The sequence below is a fragment of the Pristiophorus japonicus genome, chromosome 11 (assembly GCF_044704955.1).
Source record: "Pristiophorus japonicus isolate sPriJap1 chromosome 11, sPriJap1.hap1, whole genome shotgun sequence".
In the NCBI taxonomy this organism is placed as follows: domain Eukaryota; kingdom Metazoa; phylum Chordata; class Chondrichthyes; family Pristiophoridae; genus Pristiophorus; species Pristiophorus japonicus.
Genome location: NC_091987.1, coordinates 214380441 through 214394039, shown reverse-complemented (window position 1 = coordinate 214394039; position 13599 = coordinate 214380441). Strand labels below are relative to the sequence as shown.

Here is a 13599-nt window from a genome sequence, read left to right as displayed (position 1 = left end):
TCTAGAGTTAACAAAGGCACGGATGAGGGCTTCAGCAGCGGATGAGCTGAGGCAGGGCCAGAGACGGGCAATGTTAGGGTGGTGGAAATTCCACTGTTAATCCTCTGGAAGGGCATCGAGGAGGAAGGGTTCATGCTGACAAAATACGCGAACACCTCGCGCAGCGGGACTGGAATGAAATGCTAATCGCATTAAGTGCAGCCCTGAGGGCGATTTATGCAGCCATTAATCAGAGTCTCTCGGAGAATGACTTTGTGTGCGTGTCAGTGAGCTGGGGAATGTAGAATGTGCACAGTCCGTGCGCTACAATCTCGCACAGTTTAAGGAGGTCGGATGGTACAACAACAACTTGCAATTATATAGCGCCTTTACCGTTGTAAAATATCCCAAGTCGCTTCACAGGAGCGGAATCTGACAGAATTTGACACCGAGCCGCATAAGGAGATACTAGGGCAGGTGGAGGTGGGTTTTACGGAGCGTCTTGAAGGAGGAAAGAGAGGCAGAGAGGTTTAGGGAGGGAGTTCCAGAGCTTGGGGCCCAGGCAACAGAAGGCACGTTCACCGATGGTGGAGCGATGGAAATCGGGGGATACTCAAAAGGCCAGAATTGGAGGAACTCAGAGAACTTGGAGGCTTGCAGGGTTGGAGGAGGTTGCTGAGATAGGGAAGGGTGAGGCCATGGAGGAATTTGAACACAAGGATGAGAATTTTTACTTCGAGGCGTTGCTGGACCGGGAGCCAATGTAGGTCAGTGAGCACAGGGGGTGATGAGTGAACATGACTCAGTGCGAGTTAGGACACGGGGCAGTGAGCACAGAGGGTGATGAGTGAGCGGGACTTGGTGCGAGTTAGGACACGGGGCACCGAGCACAGAGGGTGATGAGTGAGCAGGACTTGGTGCGAGTTAGGACACGGGGCAGTGAGAACAGGGGGTGATGAGTGAGCAGGACTTGGTGCGAATTAGGACACGGGGGCAGTGAGCACAGGAGGTGATGGGTGAGTGGGACTTGGTGCGAGTTAGGACATGGGGCAGCGAGCACAGGGGGTGATCGGTGAGCGGGACTTGGTGCGAGTTAGGACATGGGGCAGCGAGCACAGGGGGTGATGGGTGAGCGGGACTCGGTGCGAGTTAGGACACGGGGGCAGTGAGCACAGGGGGTGATGGGTGAGTGGGACTGGGTGTGAGTTAGGACACGGGGCAGTGAGCACAGAGGGTGATGAGTGAGCGGGACTTGGTGCGAGTTAGGACACGGGGCACCGAGCACAGAGGGTGATGAGTGAGCAGGACTTGGTGCGAGTTAGGACACGGGGCAGCGAGCACAGGGGGTGATGAGTGAGCAGGACTTGGTGCGAGTTAGGACACGGGGCAGCGAGCACAGGGGGTGATGAGTGAGCAGGACTTGGTGCGAGTTAGGACACGGGGCAGTGAGAACAGGGGGTGATGAGTGAGCAGGACTTGGTGCGAGTTAGGACACGGGGGCAGTGAGCACAGGAGGTGATGGGTGAGTGGGACTTGGTGCGAGTTAGGACATGGGGCAGCGAGCACAGGGGGTGATGGGTGAGCGGGACTTGGTGCGAGTTAGGACATGGGGCAGCGAGCACAGGGGGTGATGGGTGAGCGGGACTCGGTGCGAGTTAGGACACGGGGGCAGTGAGCACAGGGGGTGATGGGTGAGTGGGACTGGGTGTGAGTTAGGACACGGGGCAGTGAGCACAGGGGGTGATGGGTGAGTGGGACTGGGTTGAGTTAGGACACGGGGCAGTGAGAACAGGGGGTGATGGGTGAGTGGGACTTGGTGCGAGTTAGGACACGGGGCCAGCCGAGTTTTGGGTGAGCTGACGTTTACGGAGGGTGGAAGGTGGGAGGCAGGACAGCAAGACTTTGTAACAGTTGAGTCTGGAGGTTATAAAGGCATAGATGAGGGTTTCAGCAGCAGATGGGCTGAGGCAGTGGTGCAGATGGGCTATATCTCTCTGGGATCTTGCGCGAAGACTGAGAGAGATATGCAAGTGTGATAGACCCCAGTGAGACTTACCAGAGAGGAATGAACTGAGAAAACTGGAGGTGGGGTGGGGTGAGTGGGGGAGGGATAATTCTAAGGCAGTGGTAAACATGGATTACTGGAGATGTCAGATTAACGGTTATTTCACAATGGTTTGAATTAACGTTCACCGCACTGGTGTGGCTTTTGGGCAGATCTTAGCTTCATGTGAAAATAAAACTATTTCGGGATCTATAATTACTTCTTTTTTTACTCCTGGTAGCCCTTGGGCTGTGAGGCTGAGCACGATTCTTTGTGGGGTCTCTCGGGGCGTGCCCCAGCACTCTCGCTGCAAAATGTTTCAAGCATGTGGGGTGGGTTCTGGAGCTCTGCCGGTGTATGGGGGCCGCACGCTGGCAGATGTGGAGTTCAGTGGGTCAACACCTGGCCCCGGAGACCAGTACCCTCTCCCCAACCCCTCCGCCCCAAATCTATTGTCGCGGAGCAATCAATCTCAACGTGGACTTCTCTGAGACGGAGAGTGAGGGAAAAGTTAAACCATTAGCGACTGCTCCATCTGGAGCAGATATAACCGATGTAGCCAATTACATTCACAGCAAGTGGTGCCCGTTGCTTGATTACATACATAGTGGTCCTTAATATTTGCAGCACAGAGCCATTCGCCCAACAACTCCACACAAGCCTCCTCCCACCCTTCTTCATCTCACCCCATCAACCATGAGGAAACCTTTTTTGTTCACGCAGCGAGTTGTTGTGATCGGGAACCCGCTGCCTGAAAGGTGGGAGCAGATTCAATAGTAACTTTTGTAATGTATTTGCCCCATGGGTTCTTTGCTGAATAATTCATGGCAACACACGGCTATTAAGAACTAGTTGGTCTGTTAGCAAAAGGTTTAACAATCACACGACACGTTACTAATTCACTCACCAGGCTCACAACCATCTGCCTCATCGTGCATAAGAACATAAGAAATAGGAGCAGTAGTCGGCCATTCGGCCCCTCGGCCTTTTGGCTAAGATCATGCGTAACTGACCTGACAGGGGAGTAACCATGACCCCAAGGTGGTTCTCCCTGGATCAGGAAGGTATATGCTTGCTTTTTTGGAAATAGGAGGTGTGTGGGGGACCTGACCCATCCACCTCCATGGCACGAACCTGGTATTGTAGTACTTCCAGGAACGGTGCAGTGGCTCTAGGCCTTTTGGCTAAGAGCATTGGCGCAGAGTGATCCTTGAATGGGCCCAAGGTGACCTCTGGCGTTTGTGATTTGACAAAGAATTGGAACGTTTGGCTACGAATTAAAAAAAAAAAAAAAATTCGGCCCCTCGAGCTTGCTCCGCCATTCAGTACGATCATGGCTGATCCGATCATGGACTCAGCTCCACTTCCCCGCCCGCTCCCCATAACCCCTTATCATTTAAGAAACTGTCTATTTCTGTCTTAAATTTATTCAATGTCCCAGCTTCCACAGATCTCTGAGGCAGCAAATTCCACAGATTTACAACCCTCAGAGAGAAGAAATTCCCCCTCATAATCTTATACGTTTCGATAAGATCACCTCTCATTCTTCTGAATTCCCATGAGTAGAGGCCCAACCGACTCAACCTTTCCTCATAAGTCAACCCCCTCATCTCCGGAATCAACTGAGTGAACCTTCTCTGAACTGCCTCCAAAGCAAGTATATCCTTTCGTAAATACGGAAACCAAAACTGCACGCAGTATTCCAGGTGTGGCCTCACCAATACCCTGTATAACTGCAGCAAGACTTCGCTGCTTTTATACTCCATCCCCTTTGCATAAAGGCCAAGATACCATTGCATCCCCCGAACCCAACTGGCTGGGGTTTTATTGAGTCTTGTGAACATCATGTGACTGGCTAAGACACTCCCAACTCAACAGCTCTACAACTATTTTAGTTGCACTGTAAAACAATAAATCATTAAATCAAGTGCCCCCTGATTAAAGGGGGGGTACTAAAACCGACAAACTTAAACAAATTAAACTTTAGACATTGCAAAGTTCAAATTAAAATTTGGTTGCCGGGGGTGATGATGCACTCCAGTCCCTCTGGCGCCCATCTCTCGCGGAAGGCCGCGAGCGTACCGGTGGACACCGCGTGCTCCATCTCCAGGGACACCCTGGCTCGGATGTACGCGCGGAAGAGAGGCAGGCAGTCGGGCTGACCGATCCCCTCGACCGCCCGCTGCCTGGACCGTCTGATGGCCCCCTTGGCCAAGCCCAGGAGTAGTCCTATGAGGAGGCCCTCGGACCTGCCCGCTCCCCTCTGCACAGGGTGTCCAAAGATCAGGAGTGTGGGACTGAAGTGCAACCAGAATTTGAGGAGCAGCCCCTTTAAATAATGGAATAGGGGCTGCAACCTCACACACTCAACATAAACATGGAACACGGACTCTTCCAGACCGCAGAAATTGCAGGAGGCCTGGGAGCCCGACTTAAAAATTTGTTGCACGGGACTGCTCTGTGCACCACCCTCCAGGCCAAGTCCCCGATAAATAATGGGAGGACTCCCGCGTAGAGTGGACTCCATCGGGGACCCCCGCCTCCTCCGGACGGCAAGATGGTACGCCATGGCGTGTCCGGAGGGCAGACGAGGATGGCAAGGTGGAGAGTATGCAGGAGCAGCCCGTACAGGAAACCCCTCCGCGCGGAACTGAAAGGCACGGAGGGGATTTCCCCGAGGAGGCTCAAGTTGTGAGGCGGTGGCTCCCGAGGGAGGTTCCGGGGTTTGGCGCCGATGAGGAATTCCGTCCGGACGGGGGTCAGTTCGGACGGGATCTCCCCACGTGCTCGAGCCTCCTCGACGCAGCGAACGGAGTCAGGGCCCAGTGCTGTTTTTAGCGACTCGATGGCATCGGCCGCGCGGCGGAGGTCGGCCCAGTTTAGGCGCCGCGCCAGCGTGTCTGGCGCCATCCAGCCCGCTCCTCCGCCATCGAGCAGGTCCCTGACCCTGGTCACCTCACCAGCCACAGCCCTCTCGTCCGCCTGCCACCTAAAACCTCGGTCGTGGAGGTACGGATTCCCGAGCAGCGGCTCCTGCAGGACGGCCGCCACTCCAGCCGGGGGAGAGCTGCGCTTGGTGGAGACTCTGTTCCAGACCCTGGTGAGTTCCTGGTAAAAGACAGGCAGCCCCTGGGCGGCGGTCCTGATACCCGCTAGGCTCACAAACAGGAGCTGCGTGTCGTAGTTGAGGCAGTACTGCTTTAACAGCTCTACAAACCTGTGAGCATACTCACACGTGCACACATTACAACTTTCAAAAGGGAATTGGATAAGTAACTGAAAGGAGACAATTTTCAAGACTATGGGGAAAGAGCAGGGGGAGTGGGACTGATTGGATCGCTCTCTCACAGAGCCGGCACAGGAACGATGGGCCGAATGGCCCCTTTCTGTGCTGTGTAATTCTATGCTTCTATTCCGTTCTCCCTTGTGTTTATCCAGCCTCCCCTTAAATGCATCTCTGCTATTTGCCGCAACCCCTCCCTGTGGCAGCGAGTTCCACATCCTCACCACACTCTGGCCAAAGAAGTTTCTCCTGAATTCCCCATTGGATTTATTCACGACTATCTTATAATTCTGACCCAACAGTTCTGGCCTCCCCCGCAAGTGGAATCACTTTCTCTGCATCTACCCTATCGAGCCCGTTCGCAACCTTTGGATTCATTGGACATTCTGGCCTGACCGTACATTCCCATCTAACATTCGAACACTGACCCTTCACCTGGCTCGGTGACACTGTACGGCAATGCCCTGGCCATGTTTGGTGAGCTACTCTGACCGGGAGGGTCCTAGGTTTGATTCTGGTCTGTGCTGTGAATTAACGGTTGTGTTACTAATCCAGAGAGCGTGGGTTCAAATCCCACCACTGGGCACTTTGAAAATTTGAATTGAGTTGAAATAATCTGGAAATAAAAAGTTGGTATGTATTAGTGAACGTGGCTGTCGGATTGTGGTTAAAAATCCAACTGGTTCACTTAAAGGAAAGACTTGCATTTATATAGCGCCTTTCACAACCACCGGATATCTCAAAGTGCTTTACAGCTAATGAAGTAATTTTGGAGTGTAGTCACTTTTGTAATGTGGGAAATGCGACAGCTAATTTGCATACAGCAAGCTCCAACACACAGCAATGTGATCATGACCAGATAATCTTGTTTTTTTTGTTATGTTGATTGAGAGATAAATGTTGGCCAAGACATTAGGGATAACTCCCCTGCTCTTCTTTGAAATAGTGCCATGGGATCTTTTATGTCCACCTGAGAGAGAAGACGGGACCTCGGTTTAACATTACATCCGAAAGACGGTACCTCCGATAGTGCAGCACTCCTTCAATACTGCCCCTCCGACAGTGCAGTACTCCCTCAGTACTGCCCCTCCGACAGTGCAGCACTCCCTCAATACTGCCCCTCCGACAGTGCAGCACTCCCTCAATACTGCCCCTCCGACAGTGCAGCACTCCCTCAGTACTGCCCCTCCGACAGTGCAGCACTCCCTCAGTACTGCCCCTCCGACAGTGCAGCACTCCCTCAGTACTGCCCCTCTGACAGTGCAGCACTCCCTCAGTACTGCCCCTCCGACAGTGCAGCACTCCCTCAGTACTGCCCCTCCGACAGTGCAGCACTCCCTCAGTACTGAACCACCGACAGTGCAGCACTCCCTCAGTACTGAACCTCCGACAGTGCAGCACTCCCTCAGCACTGCCCCTCCGATAGTGCAGTGCTCCCTCAGTACTGCCTCTCTGACAGTGCAGCACTCCCTCAGCACTGCCCCTCCGACAGTGCAGCGCTCCCTCAGTACTGCCCCTCCGACAGTGCGGCGCTCCCTCAGTACTGCCCCTCCGACAGTGCAGCGCTCCCTCAGCACTGTCCCTCCGACAGTGCGGCGCTCCCTCAGTACTGCCCCTCCGACAGTGCAGAGCTCCCTCAGTACTGCCCCTCTGACAGTGCGGCGCTCTCTCAGTACTGCCTCTCTGACAGTGCGGCGCTCCCTCAGTAGTGCCCCTCCGACAGTGCGGCGCTCCCTCAGTACTGCCCCTCCGACAGTGCGGCGCTCCCTCAGTAGTGCCCCTCCGACAGTGCGGCACTCCCTCAGCACTGCCCCTCCGACAGTGCGGCGCTCCCTCAGTAGTGCCCCTCCGACAGTGTGGCGCTCCCTTAGTACTGCACTGGAGTGTCAGCCTGGATTTTTTTTAATGTACTGAAGTTCCTGGAGTGTGATTTGAACCCACAACCTTCTGACTCAGGAGGTTGTGGGTTAATATCCTTTCGGGAAGAAAATCTGCCGCCCTTACCCGGTCTGGGCCTATATGTGACTCCAGTCCCACACCAACCTGGTTGACTCTTACCTGCCCTGTGAGGTGTCAGTGCGAGCCCCTCAGTGGTACCAGAATCGCAACCAGCGGTTCGGGGAGAAGACCCAATCCCCACCTCAAGGGGCAATTAGGGATGGGCAATAAATGCCGGCCTTGCCAGCGACGCCCACATCCCGAGAATGAATTTTAAAACAATTCGGGGGGAAGTATCTTGAGTCTTGGGGGTGAGTAAGGGGTCCGAACCGAAGGAGGCGGGCAGGACTCTGAGATTAGCGGGTTTAGCTGTGACGGTTGCTGTGAAGTATGATTGATGTCTGACGCTGGATCATGACCGAATTCTTCGCTCCATTAATCACAGCGCACGGCTGTCACTGCTTGTCTCATTCCCCACAGCAAGGGGAGACGTGTCAGGAGATCTGTCGCCAGCCTGTCATTGACGGGCAAAGAGAGAATATTTTATATCTACCTATTCTGTTTTTTATCCCATTTTCTCCCTTCTTGTTTCACCTGGGGTACAGCTAATTAAACTAGAAAGAAGAAAGGTTTATTTTTTTAGCACCTTTCACGACTGCCCGACATCACAAAGCGCTTCACAGCCAATGAAGTTCTTTTGGAGTGTAGTCACTGTTGTAATGTGGGAAACACAGCAGCCAATTTGTGCACAGCAAGCTCCCACAAACCGCAATGTGATAATGACCAGACAATCTCTTTTTGTTATGTTGATTGATAGATAAATATTTCCCAGGACACCGGGGATAACTCCCCTGCACTTCTTCGAATTAGTACCATGGGATCTTTCACATCCTCCTAAGAGGGCAGATGGGGCCTCAGTTTAACGTCTCATCTGAAAGACGGCACCTCTGACAGTGCGGCACTCCCTCAGTGCTGCCCCTCCGACAGTGCAGCAATCCCTCAGTACTGCCCCTCCGACAGTGCGGCGCTCCCTCAGTACTGCCCCTCCGACAGTGCAGCAATCCCTCAGTACTGCCCCTCCGACAGTGCGGCGCTCCCTCAGTGCTGCCCCTCCGACAATGCAGCACCCCCTCAGTACTGCCCCTCCGACAATGCAGCACCCCCTCAGTACTGGCCCTCCGACAATGCAGCACCCCCTCAGTACTGCCCCTCCGACAGTGCGGCACTCCCTCAGTACTGCACTGGAGTGTCAGCCTAGATTATTGTGTTCAAGTCTCTGGACTATCTGTGTGTCCCAGCACTGACTGTGTGTGAGTATCATCACAGGTGGTCACTCGACGCGAGGATGACTTGCTTCCACGCCAAAAAGCAATGAGTTCACAGGTGTTTCAATGAAGGACGCAAACTACATCCTGAAGGATGGAAGATGCCTGTGGGTGGATTTTTTTAACGTGGGGTGACCGTTGCCCACCAGCCACCACACGGGCTTGACAGAGCGAGGTCTTGGTCCAGTGGCAAGGGTTAACCAGGACGACTGGAGACCAGCTCTGCTGCACGGACCTAGTGCGCACACATATCGCAGTGTGGGCTGACCCATGCTACCCCTGGGCCCCTGGCCCCGAACTGTGTGTATAACAGGACTGAGTGTCCCAGCACTGACTGTGTGTGTGTGTGTGTGTAACAGACATAGACATAGAAACAGAGGGGTAGGCCATTTAGCCCCTCGAGCCTGTTCTGCCATTCGATGGCAACTAGGAAGGTGCAATAAATGTCGGCCTTGCTGAGAATTAATATTTTTTTAAACCCTGAGAGATACTTAAGCACATTTAAAAGAAAGAAGAATCTTTACAAGGCATATAGGGACAGCTTGAACTGAGCAATTAATGTTTTATTCATTACCCACTGGTGTTGTACAAATCTATTGTAAAGCCACAAATGCCTCTGGAGTAAGGTAACAAGACAGGCCGACCACTGTGGGTCAGATTGTTCCTAAACTGATCAGACGTGTTTGATAAATTACTTCAGTATCAATTCAGCAAATTATTCTGAGGGGGGCGAGCAAGGGAATGGCTGTCATTCTTCACATTTTGATTGGTTGTGGGAAAGTAAGGGCCACGAAGAGAGGCTAAAAAGAAAGACTTGCATTTATATTGTGTCTTTCACAACCACCGGACGTCTCAAAGCGCTTTACAGCCAATGAAGTACTTTTGGAGTGTAGTCACTGTTGTAATGTGGGAAACGTGGCAGCCAATTTGCGCACAGCAAGCTCCCACAAACTGCAATGTGATAATGACCAGATAATCTGTTGTTTTGTTATGTTGATTGAGGGATAAATATTGGCCAGGACATCCGGGGAGAACTCTCCTGCTCTTCTTCAAAATCATCATCATCATAGGCAGTCCCTCGAAGCGAGGATGACTTGCTTCCACGCCAAAAAGGGATGAGTTCACAGGTGTTACAATGAAAGACCTGATATTCCAGGTCCTGAACTACATGTTAAAGGGTGGAAGATGCCTGTGCGTGGATTCTTTTAACGTGGGGTGACTGTTGCACACCAGGCTAGGCGTTGGTCCAGTGGCAAGGTTTAACCAAGACCTATGATGATCTTCTTCAAAATAATGCCATGGGATCGATATCTCCACCTGAGAGAGCAGACGGGGCCTCGGTTTAACATCTCATCCAAAGACAGCACCTCCGACAGTGCGGCGCTCCCTCAGTACTGTACTGGAGTGTAAGACGAGATGGTTTGTACTCAAGTTCCTGGAGTGGGACTTGAACCCACAACCTTCTGACTCAGAGGCAAGTGTGCTGCCCACTGAGCCACGGAGGAAGGATTGAAGGAGAGGATTTCAGAGTGTGAGGGCTTAGGTGAGCAGGCGGCACAGCCACCAATGGTGGGACGGAGGGAGCGGGCAATGCAGGAGAGACCGGAGGAGCGGAGAGTTCGGGAGGGTTGTGGGGCTGGAGGAAGTTACAGAGATATGGAGGGGATACGAGACCACGGAGAGGTTTCAGCACGAGGATGATGAGTTTAAATTTGAGGCGTTTGGGGGAATCGGGATTCAATGTAGCTCAGGGGTGATGTGTGAGCAGAGCGTGGCCAGGACTTGGGTACAGGCAGCAGAGGTTTTGGCCGAGCTGAAGCTTGCGGAGGGTGGAGGATGGGAGGCCGGCCAGGGGAACATTTGTAAATATAGACTTCGTGGCCGATGTTCAAGCCCGTGGGTGCAGGGTACACAGAACAACATTCTCTCTCTCAGCGCCCTGAGCCCACTGTATCATTGCATCACCACACTTCCTCGGCATCGGTTCAGAGAATCGTGACCCGGATTTGTTTCTTAAAAGTGAAGCAAACTGTTTATAATATTGAAGAATACGCCGTCTGCCCCAGGCACTGAGCAGCATGGCCTGAGATATTCTTACCACATCACCAAGAAACACTCGATACAAGATGGCTCTTGATACAGAAACTGCCATCATGTGACTGTGGCACATGATCCTTCATTATTTTCATTAGTAATTGCATTACCACAGTAGTCCAACAGGGGGAGCTCGATTACAGGGCCCAGAAGGCAGTGGAACACAGCAGCTTATCGACAGGGAAAGATCACAAGAGCTAGTGCCAGCTGTGGCTCAGTGGGTTGCACTCTTGCCTTGGTGTCAGAAGGTCGTGGGTTCAAGTCCCACTCCAGAGACTTCAACACACAGTGCCCAAGTTTCCACGTGATTTGCGCCTGATTTTTTTAGGAGCAACTGGTGGAGAACGGACTGTCTTAGAAATCGCAATTCTCCACATTTTTTTTTCTGCAGTTCTAGTCAGGTAGAACAGTTCTACTTTGGAACAGAATTTTTTCTTCAAAAGGGGGCGTGTCCGGCCACTGACGCCTGATTTCAAAGTTTCCACAGTGAAAACGTACTCCAAACTAACTTAGAATGGAGCAAGTGAAGATTTTTGTAGAACTGAAAAAACCTGTTCTACACATTAAAAAATCAGGCGCAGGTTACAAATTAGGCGTCCAGAACGAGGTGGGGGGGGGGGGGGGGGAGAAGGGAAGTCATTAAATTCTACAATAAATCCTTATTTATACTTCTACAAATATTATACAAATAAATCCAACCTGAATAAACATTTATAAGCAAAGAAAAGATTAAATAAACCATCTTCCTACCTGTGTGAAAGTGCTTCAGCCACGGAGAATGGTGCAGTCAGCCTGAGGCGCCCGTTCTTCCCGCGGGGGAGGGGGGAGGAGACAGTGACAAGGCTGCAAGAAGCCTCAGTGCTGATGGCAATGTGCTTTTATGAAAAAATTTTCAAAAATTAAACAGCTACAAAGAACTACAAAAATGGCCGAGTGCCAATGTTTCCTTCACACTGCGCGTGCGCGAACGCTCCAACGCGCACGCACAGCGTTGCCGGCAGGAAAAAAACTAATTTAAATAGTACCCGCCCCCTCCCACTTACAAAATCGGCGCGAGTGTAGGCTCCGCCCCCCTGGGCGCCGCGCCAGGCAGACAAGGAGCTGCAAAGCGCTCGAGAATAGCGCGTTTTTTTTCCGGCGCCGTTTTAGGCGCGAAAAACGGGCGCCCAGCTCGGAGGGGCGCCCGTTTTTTATCATGTAGAAACTTGGGCGCTATAATCTAGATTGACACTCCAGCACAGTGCTGAGGGAGCGCCGCACTGTCGGTGGGGCAGTACTGAGGGAGTGCTGCACTGTCGGAGGGGCAGTACTGAGGGAGTGCCGCACTGTCGGAAGGGCAGTATTGAGGGAGTGCCGCACTGTCGGAGGGGCAGTACTGAGGGAGTGCCGCACTGTCGGAGGGGCAGTACTGAGGGAGTGCCGCACTGTCGGAGGGGCAGTACTGAGCGAGTGCCGCACTGTCGGAGGGGCAGTACTGAGGGAGTGCCGCACTGTCGGAGGGACAGTACTGAGGGAACGCCGCACTGTCGGAGGGGCAGTACTGAGGGAGCGCCGCACTGTTTTTTATTTTTATTTATATAGCGCCTTTCATGACCTCTGAACCTCCCAAAGCGCTTTACAACCAATGAGAGTCCAAGTGCTTTGGGCCTCCCGGAGGCTGTAAAAGGCGCTGTGGATGCAAGTTCTTCTCTGCAGCAAGTTTGTTTTTGAGAAGGAATGTCTGCCTCACCAAAATTCGTCTGGACAGGGTGCTGAAAATGAGAGGAAAATGAGGTTAAGCGCGCACATTCTTTGCAAGATTCCAGCGCCGATCTGACAGTTTGCCAACAAGACCTTCTCATAGGACTGTCAAGTCAGTAGAAAGCTTGTGTCTGGTTATTGTGTCAGGAGCTGAACTTTCACTAATCTGAGGTTTTCTGGGTCTTTGAGCAAGTTAAAGCTGGCTCACATTCAACAGAAACATCGCTGATGACAAACGTTGGTCTTCAGATCTCTCCCTTTCCTCCCCCGCGCCCCCTCAATTCCTCCCAAGGCCGCAACCACCACAGATATGGACCTTGTCTCATCATTCCTACTGCAGATTGCTGTTTGAAGGAGCGCGGTGTTCATGAACAAACCTCTCTCGGGCGGTTGTTGGGCTGGAGGAGTTTACAGAGAACGGGAGGGGCGAGGCCGCGAAGGGATTTAAGCACAAGTGTAATGTACGCACCTGCGAGTATGCTCACAGGTTTATGGAGCTGTTGCACTGTGAGTGGCTTAGCCAGTGACATGATGTTCACAAGACTCAATAAAACCCCAGCCACTTGGGTCTAGGTCATCCATGATGAGGTATGCAGTTGTGAGCCTGGTGGATGAACTGGTAATGTGTAGTGTGACTGTTAAACCTTTGTTAATAAACCAATTAGTTCTTAATAGCAATGTGTTGCTATGAATTCTTAAGCAAAGAACCCATGAAGCAAATACGTTACAACAAGATGTGAGAATTCTAAATTGGAGGCACTGGGGGGGATCGGGAACCAACGTAGGCCAGTGAGCTCAGGGGTAATGGGTGAGCAGAGCTTGGTGCAGAATAGGGTACAGGCAGCAGCAGAGGTTAAAATGAAAAGTGGGGGGGGGGGGGGGGTGTCGGGGAGGAGGAGAAAGACTTGCATTGAAAGAAAAAAGAAAGTCTTGCATTTATATAGCGCCTTTCACGACCACTGAGAATGTTGTGAATAGCACATTTAGTGAATTGGTCACACCGCAGGTAAGGGTTAGGACAGATAGTGAATGGGTGACCAAGAGACAAGGCAAGAGCAGGAAGGTAGTGCAGGAGTCCCCTGCGGCCATCTCCCTCGAAAATAGATAGACCATTTTGCAAACTGTTGGGGGAGATGACTTACCAGGGGAAGGCACCAGCAGCCAGGTTCATGGCACCATGGGTGGCTCTGCTGCAC

General features: G+C 52.3%; 1 protein-coding gene and 1 non-coding gene across 15 annotated transcripts in view; both read left to right on the top strand.

Annotated features, from left to right (window-relative positions):
* The window catches only part of phldb1b (pleckstrin homology-like domain, family B, member 1b), a 475105-nt gene that overhangs the window by 263152 nt on the left and 198354 nt on the right, over positions 1–13599 (top strand). The window lies entirely within an intron of this gene.
* LOC139276579 (U2 spliceosomal RNA) lies at positions 2996–3194 on the top strand. The gene has a single exon (XR_011595950.1). It is a non-coding gene; the product is annotated as a U2 spliceosomal RNA (small nuclear RNA).